Consider the following 13,411-nt stretch of genomic DNA (forward strand, 5'->3'; position numbering starts at 1 on the left):
TCATTTTTGGAAACCCGTTTCCAAAAATGAGTTTTCATCGAATTTTCTTACCATGTTCAGTTGTGATAGTGATAATAAGCAATAAGCGGTATGTAGGGAGGACGACCCAAGCCCTGCATAATAGAATTAATTCTCACAGGCACAATATCAAGGTGGGATATATGCTACATGGATTATCCCGGTACACTACTATATATCATAACAAAAAAATTGAGTTAACGGTCACTCCAATCGAGCAGATACCCACTCATAATCCCAATAGGATGGAGATCTTGAATAAAAAAGAAACCTACTGGATCTATAAACTCAACACCTTAAAACCTCGGGGCCTTAATGAGGTAACTGATTTATTTAACTGACATTGTTTATCATGTTTTTAAACTGTATTTATTTTCCACATATATACATATGGATATTTTTACCTCCCTTCCTTTTATGCATTTTTAACTATTTTTATCTTATATTTTCTTATCTACGATAATTTATATATATCTCACCTTTGGCCGTTCAGATATGGGATATTAATATTCATTTTATATTTATTTAATTTTATTATATATATTTTTATACATATAAAATATATATATATATATATATATGTATATATATATATTTTATATACATATTTTTGATCATAGTTTTTATTATCATTGTCCTCTATGGACCTGGGCCCATGTGCTCTATATATGGGCCTCTCATTATAGTGTGTGTTATATGACATATGCAATTATATAGGTGTACATATGTTTTTACACTATTGTGGTATATAATTTTTTATATATACAGTCAGATATATATGCAATTTGTCCCGTTTTTTTCTGTGTTTTTTTCTGTGTTTTATTTGTATATTATATGGTTGTAGGGTATTCTTTGATTAGATCCCCTTATTCACGTTGTTAGTTTCTCTTGGTTGATGGGACTTAACAGATTGATTTATCCGTGATTTTTATGGCATCAAAGGATTATTCGTTTTTCTTCTGCTTCTTTTCTTTTTCTCCAATTCTTCAATTCCTTATATATTAATTCTATTTTTGTATTGTTGGTGTTCCTGGGATCTTTCCCATCTTTTTATCTACACTTCTCGGCATCTGCTTTATTTTTCGGCTGCCACGCATGCGCTGTAGATTGGTTCCCCCGGTCTTGAACTTGTTTGACCTGTCGGCTCCAGATACTTATCCTGGGCGCATGCTCAGACCTTTTTTTCCCACGCTCTTGCCCTATAGTACACTGCTGTCATGAGCCTTTGCCCGTGAGCTATTACTGTCGGGGTTTCTATGTTCCCATGTTTTACACACTCAACTACACTTGCTCTTACCTGAGGTTCAATCCACATCGTTTTTCACTTGAGTTTCATTCCCCTTTGGTGGCGGCAGAGACTGATGCTGACGTTCTTCCATCTCTGCTTAAGCACAGTATGCACTTGATGTTTCATGCACCCGTACTTCTCCGGGTTCTACACTGTTTCATGTTCATTTTTTTCATATTATATGGACATGTCATGCATATACACGGTTTACTTATTATCGTGATGTATTTTATTCTTTACACACATCCCGTTTTTCATGCAACATGTAATTGGTGTGATTCACAATTTAGAGAGGTGTTTTTTGACATTCATGTGTTTGATGTTTTTTCTATTGTTTCCATGTAAACGTCATAGCTGACAACGTGGCACCCTTTTCCCGCCGGTTTTTTTCTGAAGAGGGATGTTCCTATAACGTCATTTTCACTACTTATGATGTGTCTGATCTCTGTGGGACAGATTTGATGTTATTTTTAACCTGACGGTCCTGAGGAAGGGAGCAGGTGCTCCTGAAACGCGTAGACCTGTATGAAAATAAAGTGACATTGGTCTTCATCATCTGAATGAGTGATCTGTTGGCGCGGCAATTGAACACCCTTCTCTATTGTTCTCTGAAATATCAAATCTTAATATTTTTGGAAGTTGGAGTGGGTTTTTTTTTATTTGGCTATCTTAGGAGGATATCTGTTTGTGCAGGTAACTATTACTGTGCAGAATTATTAGGCAGCTTAATAAAAACCAAATATATTCCCATCTCACTTGTTTATTTTTACCAGGTAAACCAATATAACTGCACAAAATTAGAAATAAACATTTATGACATACAAAAACAAAACCCAAAAAAATTAGTGACCAATATAGCCACCTTTCTTTGTGATGACACTCAACAGCCTACCATCCATAAATTCTGTCAGTTGCTTGATCTGTTTATGATCAACATTGCATGCAGCAGCCACCACAGCCTTTCAGACACTGTTTCGAGAGGTGTACAATACTGTTTTTCCTCCCTGTAGATCTCACATTTTATGAGGGACAATCGGTTCTCTATGGGGTTCAGATGAGGTGAACAAGGGGGCCATGTCATTATTTTTTCATCTTTAGACCAGGGGTGGGGAACCTTTTTACTGCCGGGGGCCATTTGGAAATTTCTGCCAACCTTCGGGGGCCGTACAAAATTATCAGTGTGAAAATGAACCGGCTATATTTGGTCAAACAGTTAATTAACTCACCCCTATTGTGGTGGCCGGAGCTGCTTCTGTTTTGTGCGGCTGTGATGTTCAGCGATACTTATGTTGCTTCTCTCTTTTCCAGGTTTGTCACGGTCTGGAGCTCAGGCAACTCTTTGTGATAATAAGATTGGTAGACTATACAGTGCCTACAAGTAGTATTCAACCCCCTGCAGATTTAGCAGGTTTAGACATTTGGAATTAACTTGGCATTGTGACATTTGGACTGTAGATCAGCCTGGAAGGGTGAAATGCACTGCAGCAAAAAAGAATGTTATTTCTTTTTTTATTTTTTTTTTTAAATTGTGAAAAGTTTATTCAGAGGGTCATTTATTATTCAACCCCTCAAACCACCAGAATTCTGTTTGGTTCCCCTAAAGTATTAAGAAGTATTTCAGGCACAAAGAACAATGAGCTTCACATGTTTGGATTAATTATCTCTTTTTCCAGCCTTTTCTGACTAATTAAGACCCTCCCCAAACTTGTGAACAGCACTCATACATGGTCAACATGGGAAAGACAAAGGAGCATTCCAAGGCCATCAGAGACAAGATCGTGGAGGGTCACAAGGCTGGCAAGGGGTACAAAACCCTTTCCAAGGAGTTGGGCCTACCTGTCTCCACTGTTGGGAGCATCATCCGGAAGTGGAAGGCTTATGGAACTACTGTTAGCCTTCATTGGCCTGGACAGCCTTTGAAAGTTTCCTCCCGTGCCGAGGCCAGGCTTGTCCGAAGAGTTAAGGCTAACCCAAGGACAACAAGGAAGGAGCTCCGAGTAGATCTCATGGCAGTGGGGACATTGGTTTCAGTCAATACCATAAGTAACGTACTCCACCGCAATGGTCTCCGTTCCAGACGAGCCCATAAGGTACCTTTACTTTCAAAGCGTCATGTCAAGGCTCGTCTACAGTTTGCTCATGATCACTTGGAGGACTCTGAGACAGACTGGTTCAAGGTTCTCTGGTCTGATGATGAGACCAAGATCGAGATCTTTGGTGCCAACCACACACGTGACGTTTGGAGACAGGATGGCACTGCATACGACCCCAAGAATACCATTCCTACAGTCAAGCATGGTGGTGGCAGCATCATGCTGTGGGGCTGTTTCTCAGCCAAGGGGCCTGGCCATCTGGTCCACATCCATGGGAAGATGGATAGCACGGCCTACCTGGAGATTTTGGCCAAGAACCTCCGCTCCTTCATCAAGGATCTTAAGATGGGTCGTCATTTCATCTTCCAACAAGATAACGACCCAAAGCACACAGCCAAGAAAACCAAGGCCTGGTTCAAGAGGGAAAAAATCAAGGTGTTGCAGTGGCCTAGTCAGTCTCCTGACCTTAACCCAATTGAAAACTTGTGGAAGGAGCTCAAGATTAAAGTCCACATGAGACACCCAAAGAACCTAGATAACTTGGAGAAGATCTGCATGGAGGAGTGGGCCAAGATAACTCCAGAGACCTGTGCCGGCCTGATCAGGTCTTATAAAAGACGATTATTAGCTGTAATTGCAAACAAGGGTTATTCCACAAATATTAAACCTAGGGGTTGAATAATAATTGACCCACACTTTTATGTTGAAAATGTATTAAAATTTAACTGAGCAACATAACTTGTTGGTTTGTAAGATTTATGCATCTGTTAATAAATCCTACTCTTGTTTGAAGTTTGCAGGCTCTAACTTATTTGCATCTTATCAAACCTGCTAAATCTGCAGGGGGTTGAATACTACTTGTAGGCACTGTATACATCACACAACAGACACAGGGACTGGAGTATATAAATCATAGAAGACACATACATGACTGAAGGGACTGTTGGCATATACATCACATAAGAGACGCTGAGACTGTTGTATATACATCACATAGGAGATGCTTGGACTGCTGTATATACATCACACAGGAGACGCTGGGACTTATGTATATACTGTACATCACAGGAGACACCTACATCACTGGAGACACTGGGGGCACATACATCACACGAGGGGTTGGGGACATGTATATGCCCCCAGCCCCTCCTGTGATGTATATGCTTTCAGCCTCTCTTTTGATGTATATGTGCCCATCCCCTCCTGTGAAGTATATGCGCCCAGCCCCTCCTGTGAGATCTATGTGCCCAACCCCTCCTGTGAGATCTATGAGCCCAGCCCCTCCTGTGATGCATATTCCTCAGCCCTTTCTGTGATGTATATGCCCCCAGCCTCTCCTGTGATATGTATGGCCCCAACATTTCCAGTGTGATGTATATGCCCCATCCCCTCTTGTGATGTATATGCTCCTAGCATCTCCAATGTGATGTATATATCACAGGAGGGGTTGGGGCATACACATCACAGGAGATACTGGGGCATATCCATGACAGGAGGGTCTGGGAGCATATACATGACAAGAGATGCTGGGGGCATATACATGACAAGAGGGGCTGGGGAACAGACATTACTAGTTCACTGGGAGGCATAAGCATTGCTGTGGGGAGCAGATGGCACTGGGGGGGCACAGACATCACTAAGGTGACACAGAGCGCACTAGGGGGGCATGGACATCACTAGGAGGGTACAGGCATCACTAGGGAGCCACAAGCATCACTAGGAGGACACAGGCATCACTACTGGGGGGGCACACAGACATCACTAAGGGGGGCACACAGACATCACTAAGGGGGGGCATATAGACATGACTGGGGGGGCACACAGACCTCACTAAGGTGGGCACACAGACCTCACTAAGGGGGGGCACACAGACACCACTGAGGGGGGTACACAGACCTCACTGAGGGGGGTCCATCGACTTCACTGAGGGGGGCACACAGACATCACTGAGGGGGGGGCACACAGACCTCACTGAGGGGGGTCCCATAGACTTCACTGAGGGGGGGCACACAGACATTACTATGGGGGCACAGACATCACTGAGGGTGGGCACACAGACATCACTAAGGATGGGCACAGACATCACTAGGAGGAGACTGGGGAGGCTGCACACAGCACTTGGAGCTGCACACAGCAGTGGAGGGGGCATGCTGCACCAGAGAAGGGGCGGGGAGCGGGCGGCACACAGCGTCGTGGAGCGGGCGGCACACAGCGCCATGGAGCGGGCGGCACACAGCGCCATGCAGCAGGTGGCACAATGCTGGAGGCGGTGAAGGTGATGTGGGACGGAATCGCAGAGCGATACTCGCTCACAAAGTAAGTTCTGAGCACGCTGGTACCTGCCACCAAGAGCGCTCATTGGTGTTCGCAAGCAGCGGATGTGGAGATTTAAAGGGCCAGCAACTGTTAATACCGCGGCGGCGGACGTAGCACTGCCGCCCCCGGAAATCTGTCCGTGGGCCGCAGAAAAGGTCATGGCGGGCCGCATGCGGCCCGCGGGTCGGAGGTTCCCCACCCCTGGTTTAGATCTTTACTGGCCAGCCACGCTGTGGAGTAGTTGGATGCATGTGATGGAGCATTGTCCAGCGTGTGTAAAGCCGCAGGAGCGAGGAACATCACCTTACCTGCATTCCGGCTGCTATGAGAAGGAAGGAGGTGGGCGGGATGTTTACATCCTGCTCATCTCCGCCCCCCCGTTACTATTGGCCGCCTGCCGAGTGACGTCGCTATGATGCCGCACGGCCCGCCCCCTTAGGAAGGAGGCGGTCCGCTGGCCAGAGCGACGTCGCAGGACAGGTGAGTGCATGTGAAGCTGCCGTAGCGATAATGTTCGCTACGGCAGCTATCACAAGATATCGCACGTACGACGGGGGTGGGGACTATCGCACTCGACATCGCAGCATCGGCATGCGATGTCGTAATGTGCAAAGCCCGCCTTAGGCTAAAGGTGGCTTTACACACTGCAACATTGCAGACGACATCGCTGTAACGTCACCGGTTTTGTGACGTTACAGCGACCTCCCCAGCGACATTGCAGTGTGTGAAACCTATCAGCGACCTGGCCCCTGCTGTGAAGTTGTGATCGCTACAAATCGTTCAGGACCATTCCTAGGTCCTTTGTTTCCCGCTGTGCAGCATGCATCGCTAGAAAGTTTCAGTGTGTAAAGGGCACTTTGCAGCGACTTCCCTTTCAAATAGCAGCTTTGACACGTCCCCAACAACCAGCTAGGTCGCTCTGCAGGTCCGGATCGCTGTTGCGTCGTTGGCCAACTTTGCCTGTTTGACAGCTCACCAGAGACTTTGTAGCGATCCCGGCTAGGTTGAGATCGCAGGTTGGATCGCTAGAAAGTCTCAGTGTGTAAACCCAGCTTTAGGGTGCCAATACTTTTGTCTGGCCCATTTTTGGAATTTTGTGTGAAATGATCAATGATTTGATTTTTGTTTCATTCTCTTTTGTGTTTTTTCATTGCAAGCAAAATAAATGAAGATAATAATACCAAAGAATTTGTGATTGCAATCATTTTCAAGAAGAAACTGAGTATTATCTGACAGAATTGCAGGGGTGCCAATACTTTTGGCCAGCACTGTAGCCTCCTATATACTGTATGAGCCCACACATCGCCCATATATACAGTATGAGCCCCTACATACAGTATAAGCTCCCGCATAGCCCGTATGTACAGTATGAGCCACATAGCCTCTCTTTTTACAAAAAGGAATGAAGGTTTTACCCAGCTCACCTGCTTGATAGGAGACCGAGACCTGTGGACCGTGCAAGGAAAAATTCGGCAATTCTTTGGTAATGATGAAGGAAGATATTCCAGCAACTTGAGTCCAAACAGGAAATTCTTTAAAACGTTGATTCTTTATTATTTACATATTAAAAAGTCCATGTTGGGGTGAAACAAACCCAAGACAGAGAGATTATTTACATATTAAAAAGTCCATATTGGGGTGAAACAAACCCAAGACAGAGAGATTATTTACATATTAAAAAGACCATGTTGGGGTGAAACAAACCCAAGACAGAGAGATTATTTACATATTAAAAAGTCCATGTTTGGGTGAAACAAACCCAAGACAGAGAGCTCTCTGTCTTGGGTTTGTTTCACCCCAACATGGACTTTTTAATATGTAAATAATAAAGAATCAAGTTTTAAAGAATTTCCTGTTTGGACTCAAGTTGCTGGAATAGCTTCCTTCCTCTCTTTATACAGTATGAGCTCTTACATAGCCTCCTTTATACATTGAGCTCTCACATAGACTCCTATATACATTATAAGCCCCACAAAGAATCATATATACATTATGAGCCCCCACATAGTCTTCTATATACATTGAGTCCCACAAAGCCTTCTAAATAAAGTATGAACTCCACATAGCCTCCTATATACATTTAGCCCAACTTAGCCAGATATATACATTATGAGGTCCACGTAGCCTCCTATATTCATTATGATCCCCACTTGGCCTCACACAGCCATTGATGCCTAAACTGCTGGCAAAAAGTGAGTACACCCCTAAGTGAAAATGGACAAATTGGGCCCAAAGTGGCAATATTTTGTGTGGCCATCATTATATTCAAGCACTGCCTTAACTCTCTTGGGAATGGAGTTCACTAGAGCTTGAAAGAAGCCACTGGCGTCCTGTTCCACTCCTCCATGATGACATCACAGAGCTGGTAGATGTTAGAGACAATGTGGTCCTCCACCTTTCATTTGAGGATAGACATGCTTGGCTAGTCCAGCACCTTTATCCTCAGTTTCTTTAGCAAGGCAGTGGTTGTCTTGGAGGTGTGTTTGGCATCCTTATTATATTGGAATACTTCCCTGCGACCCAGTGTGTCACAGTACATGTTAGCATTCATGATTTACTCAAGGAACAGTAGCTCACCACAGCTGGCAGCACTCATGCAACCCCAAACCATGACACTCCACCTCCATGCTTTTGTTTTTTTTTAAACTGTTTATTTGCAAAAATTTCCATTTTTAAAACATAAAAATGCGAAATTATACATCAAAGGTTTTTGACAAAGATTGACAAAACTTTTAGACAGGGGAGACTCAGGGAAAAATAAGATAGGGAAGAACATGAGGGGGTGATTGACATATTTTGCATGAAATACGTCTGTTCGGCATATCACCTCCATGCTTGACTGTAGGCAATACACACTTTGAACTCCTCACCTGGTTGCTGTCACTTATGCTTGACACAATCTGAATGAAATAAGTTTATCTTGGCCTCATCAGACCACAGGACATAGTTCCAGTAATCCATGTACTTAGTCTGCTTGGCTACAGCAAACTGTTTGCATTCTTCTTGTGCCTCATCTTTAGAAGAGACTTTCTTCTGGGACGACACCCGTGAAGACCAATTGATGCAGTGTGTAGCGTATGGTTTGGGCATTGACAAGCTGACCCCCTCCCATCCTTTTAACATCTGCAGCAATACATCTATTTTGCAAAGATAATCTCTGGATATGATGCTGAGCACTTGCACTCACCTTCTTTGGAAGACCATGATGAAGCTGGTTCTAACTGAAACCTGTCTGGTTAAACCACAGTATGGTCTTAGCCACTGTGCTGCAGCTCAGTTTCAGGGTGTTGGCAATCTTCTCGTAGCCATGGCCATCTTTATGTGGAGTAACAAATCTTTTTGTCAGATCCTCAGAGAATTTTTTTGCCATAAGGTACCATGTTGAACTTTCCAGTGACAGTATGTGTGTGATGGATAACAACAAATTTAACACATCAGCTCCCCATTCACACCTGAGACTTTGTAACACTAATGAGTCCAATGGCATAGCGGAGGGAAAATAATTAAAGGGGTTATCCGGCTTATTTTACTCATTTTTTTGTTATTTCACTATTGGGCTACATTGGGTCAGGTAAGTAAATAGAAACTACCTACCTGCCCTGCTGTCAGCCCCTCTCCCCTGGCTCAGAGCGGTCATGTGACCGCTCCTGCCATGGTTTTGCTGCTTCCTGTGATGATACGTCAACAGGGGCTGGACCTTGTTGACAGGCATCACAGCCGACATGTCGCCCTGCAGCCGACTTGGTCCATTGCGATGAGCTCCCGCCCCTCTCATCCTTCCCCGCACCCTCCACACATTCCGTACTCTTCCCCGCTCCCTGTGCGCTGCTATCTGTGCCATGTATGTGCCAGGGTCCTTAACAAACAGGGTTGCCCTCTCTGTCTAGGACACCATCAGCGCTGTTTGCCACAGTTCATTGTGATGTATTGGACCCCGGTAACTCTGTCCCCTTCTCCCCCGTGCGCTGTCTCTCTCCTCGCACTGTGATGAATGCAACCTCCGGTGCTCCTGGCTTTTGAGTACAGCCAGGAGCAGAGAGCAGGGACGTCACCTGACACCAGCGAACAACAGCACTGAGCTCTGCATTACCTAGCTGTAAGCAGGCTGCACTCATCACAGCACAGAGGTGAAGATAAAGCATGGGTGAGAGAGGTGGTGCAGAGAAGAGAGTACAGGGGGAGAAAGAGTGCACGAGTGAGAGACAGAGCGGGCGGGGGCAGCGGCAGAGAACAGAGGACAGGGGGAGAAAAGACAGTGCACAGGTGAGAGACAGAGTGGGGGGGAGGCGGCAGAGAAGAGAGTGCAGGAGAAGAGAAGACAGTGCACGGGTGAGAGACAGAGAGGGGGAAGGGGGGTGCTGGGGGGCAGAAAAGACAGAGTGCATGGGGGGGGATTATATATATTATATAACTACGTGTGTGTGGGTGGGTGTTTGTGTATGTGAGTATATGTGTATGTGTGTATGTATCCTATAGACTCACATTGGGGGCTATATATAGTCTTCATTACATAGTATTCATTTATCTATCAGGTGCTGGGACAGAATGCTGACAGGGAATGTGTGCAGAGGGTGGGGCAGGACAGGGAGGCTGGGCGGTACCAGCTGTGACTGTGAGGTTTGGTATAGGAAGATGTCATGTTTAGCTGAGCTGCATGTAAATAAAGTGTATGCAGAGAATAAAGTGATAATTCAAGAAGAACAAAAGTTAGAAAACAAAAAAAAATAATAATGTAGGGGTGTTTTATATAACAATACAGCACAGATTAGCTAAAAAAAAATGTTTTAGTGTTTGTCGGACAACTCCTTTAATTGGGCACAATTAGGCAATTTTCACTTTGTGGTGTACTCCCTTTTGTTGCCAGCATTTTAGACATTAATGGCTGTGTGTTGAGTTATTTGAAGGCACGCCATATTTACACTGTTATGCTAGCTGTACACTAACTACTTTACATTGTATTAAAGTGTTATATCTTCAGTGTTGTCCAATGAAAACATGTAAAATATTTATAAAAATGTACATTATGAGCCCCCACACAGACTCCTACATACATGCAAACATCCCATACACATTGAAAAAAATCTCCACTACATACTCACTCCCATCCCCCCCTGGTGCTTTGCTCTGGCCTCCAGTGCGCTGGCACTCCACCCAGCACATGTGGCTTCATTTTCTGCTGTCCTCACCCTGATTGATGGAAGACTGAGTGAGAGGCACAGTCCTCCACCACTGTCTACACCCTGTGGATGCAAATAGCGGTGACATCAGGTGGTGGCAGCAGCACAGATGGGCAGCGGAGGGCATAATGAAGCCCATGGTCCACTGTTTTAAGCCATTCAGCTGACTGCTGACCGGACTGAAACAGCAAGAGATCCAAATGTGGCCCACAGGCCGTTGTTTGCCGAAGCCCTGCTATAGGTGTTGAATACAGCTATCCGCTCTGTACAGTGACTTCTGCACAGATCACAAAGCATGTCTAAAACACTCTCCCACAGAGTACCCATGCTTTTTGTGTGAATGAGATAGCTGGGATAAGACTCATCACTGGAGCCAAAAAAGTTGGCCACCAGATCATCTTTACAATCTGGTCTCAAAAACGTAAGTGTGGAAAGGTTAGTTGATCTCAATAAAGTTCCCCTTCCACCACTGCACTTTAAGCTTAGACTGATAAAGCAGGTTGTGAAAGCTCTACTGAAAAAAGGAGAGACTTTTAAGTTCCTGTGTGCTAAATTTCAGGGACTGTCAGAAACAAAACTGATGGAAGACATTTTTCTGGGTCTGCATATTCGGAAACTCATGAAGGGATGATGTGTTTGAATTAAAAATGAAAGCTGTTGAGAAAAGGGCTTAGGATTCTTTTATAAAATTGTGAATACATTTCTAGGTAACAACAAAGATCCAAAATTTATGTCCATTGTGGAGAACATACTGAAGCATTTCAAAGTCTTGGGTTGTCTGATGAATTTGAAGTTACATTTTTTTACATTCCCATTTTGACTACTTTCCTGAAAACCTTGGAGCTGTTAGCGAAGAGTAAGGAGAAAGATTTAATCAGCATATCAAGGAGATAAAATGACAATACCAAGGTAGATGGAACATGATGGGTGACTATTGCGGGATGCTTCACAGAGAAGAACCACAGGCCTTCTATAACAGAAAAGGTATCAAGAGAAGCTTTGAAGAGAAAAAGGAAAAGGTGCAAGAATTAATTTCCAATAAAGTTGCAACATGAATGTTATATATATATATATATGTATATATATATATATATATATATATATATATCTATATACACACACACACACGAAGATAAAGATAATAAGATTAAAGATAATATTGTGTACATTTTTGGCTACAATAAAGATTTTTCTTGTTCATCTGTCTTGCATGTAATTTAAATTTAAATGCAATAACAATAGGTGTTTTGTTTTATGTTATTTTTTAAATCTGGCCATAAGAAGACTTTTCAAAAAAGATTTTCAAAAAAACAAATTTTGTATAGCTGTGTTATTTAAAAATAATATGAAAGTTAGATTGAATTTAAGAGGTAACCGCGCTGTATATTTCCGTAGATATGAACAGAGAATTCTTTGGAGGATCCTAGAGTACATATGTATACCCAGAGAATTACATTTATTTATGCATTAATATTTTATGGTGTGGCGCCGCATATTCACTTTAGATTTAGGGGTTTAATATCTCTTTGAGGAAAGTAGTTAGCGTTGTGAATTCAAGTTATTTAATGTAAAAGTAACTACTTGTAAGATTAGTATAAGATTATAAATCTGGTTATAGGTCAATTTTAAATATATGAATTAGACTGTTTAGATTCTTATTACATTTTGTGCTATTGGTATTATTTTTAAGCTTTGGATCCAATTTACACTTTGCAATTTTTACTAAGTGCTATCCTACAAATGAAGTGGATCTGTGCACGATAATATTAGTATTTCATTTCATTAATTTGATGTAGCTGTCTGCAGGAGTATAAACCAACAAGTCAGTATGAGCAATCTGCTAATACACTGTACATTAAAATGACTGCATATTGAATTACATTTTATGTTCACACAGTACAGCACAGAAATGTGTCATTACTCCTCTAGTGATAAGCAGCTATGTGTGCTAGCTTAGAAGTAAATGTGCGTGTGGGATTTCTGTTCCATTCTAGATTTATAAGGACAGCGAAAATTAAACCACAATAATTGTAATCTTTTAGATAATTCAGAAGTAATGTGTTTTTTTTATAATTGATCTTTTTCAATGCAAGGTTCTGTATTATTTTTGCAGTCCTTTTTACTGAACCCGGTTTTCAGGAATGTGGTGTTGATCACCCAACGAACGGGCAAAACGTTGATTTGTCAGATTGCCGTATTGTTCTTGCTAGCATAAAAATCATCTTTACCAGCAGCCCAATATCCTGTGTAATACATGTGCTGTCAATAACGGTGATCATTTTTGCCCACAGAACAATCATATGTGCACATACAATTCTGGTTGGTCTATTTAACCCCTTAACGACATATGACATACTATACCCATCATAAGTATTTTCCCTGCCTTTGATACCAGATTGCACACAGAGCCCACATCTTTGCCACCAGATGAAGGCTGAATTAATCAGCCATCATGTTTGCCTCTAAAAGCAGTCAGAGGAGCGGCGCTCTGCCCGTGCCTTTTAACCTTTTAAATGCCT

General features: G+C 43.0%; 1 protein-coding gene across 1 annotated transcript in view; it reads left to right on the forward strand.

Annotated features, from left to right (window-relative positions):
- The window catches only part of FRAS1 (Fraser extracellular matrix complex subunit 1), a 724,001-nt gene that overhangs the window by 488,371 nt on the left and 222,219 nt on the right, over positions 1–13,411 (forward strand). The window lies entirely within an intron of this gene.

The sequence above is a fragment of the Anomaloglossus baeobatrachus genome, chromosome 1, assembly GCF_048569485.1.
Source record: "Anomaloglossus baeobatrachus isolate aAnoBae1 chromosome 1, aAnoBae1.hap1, whole genome shotgun sequence".
Classification (NCBI taxonomy): Eukaryota; Metazoa; Chordata; class Amphibia; order Anura; family Aromobatidae; genus Anomaloglossus; species Anomaloglossus baeobatrachus.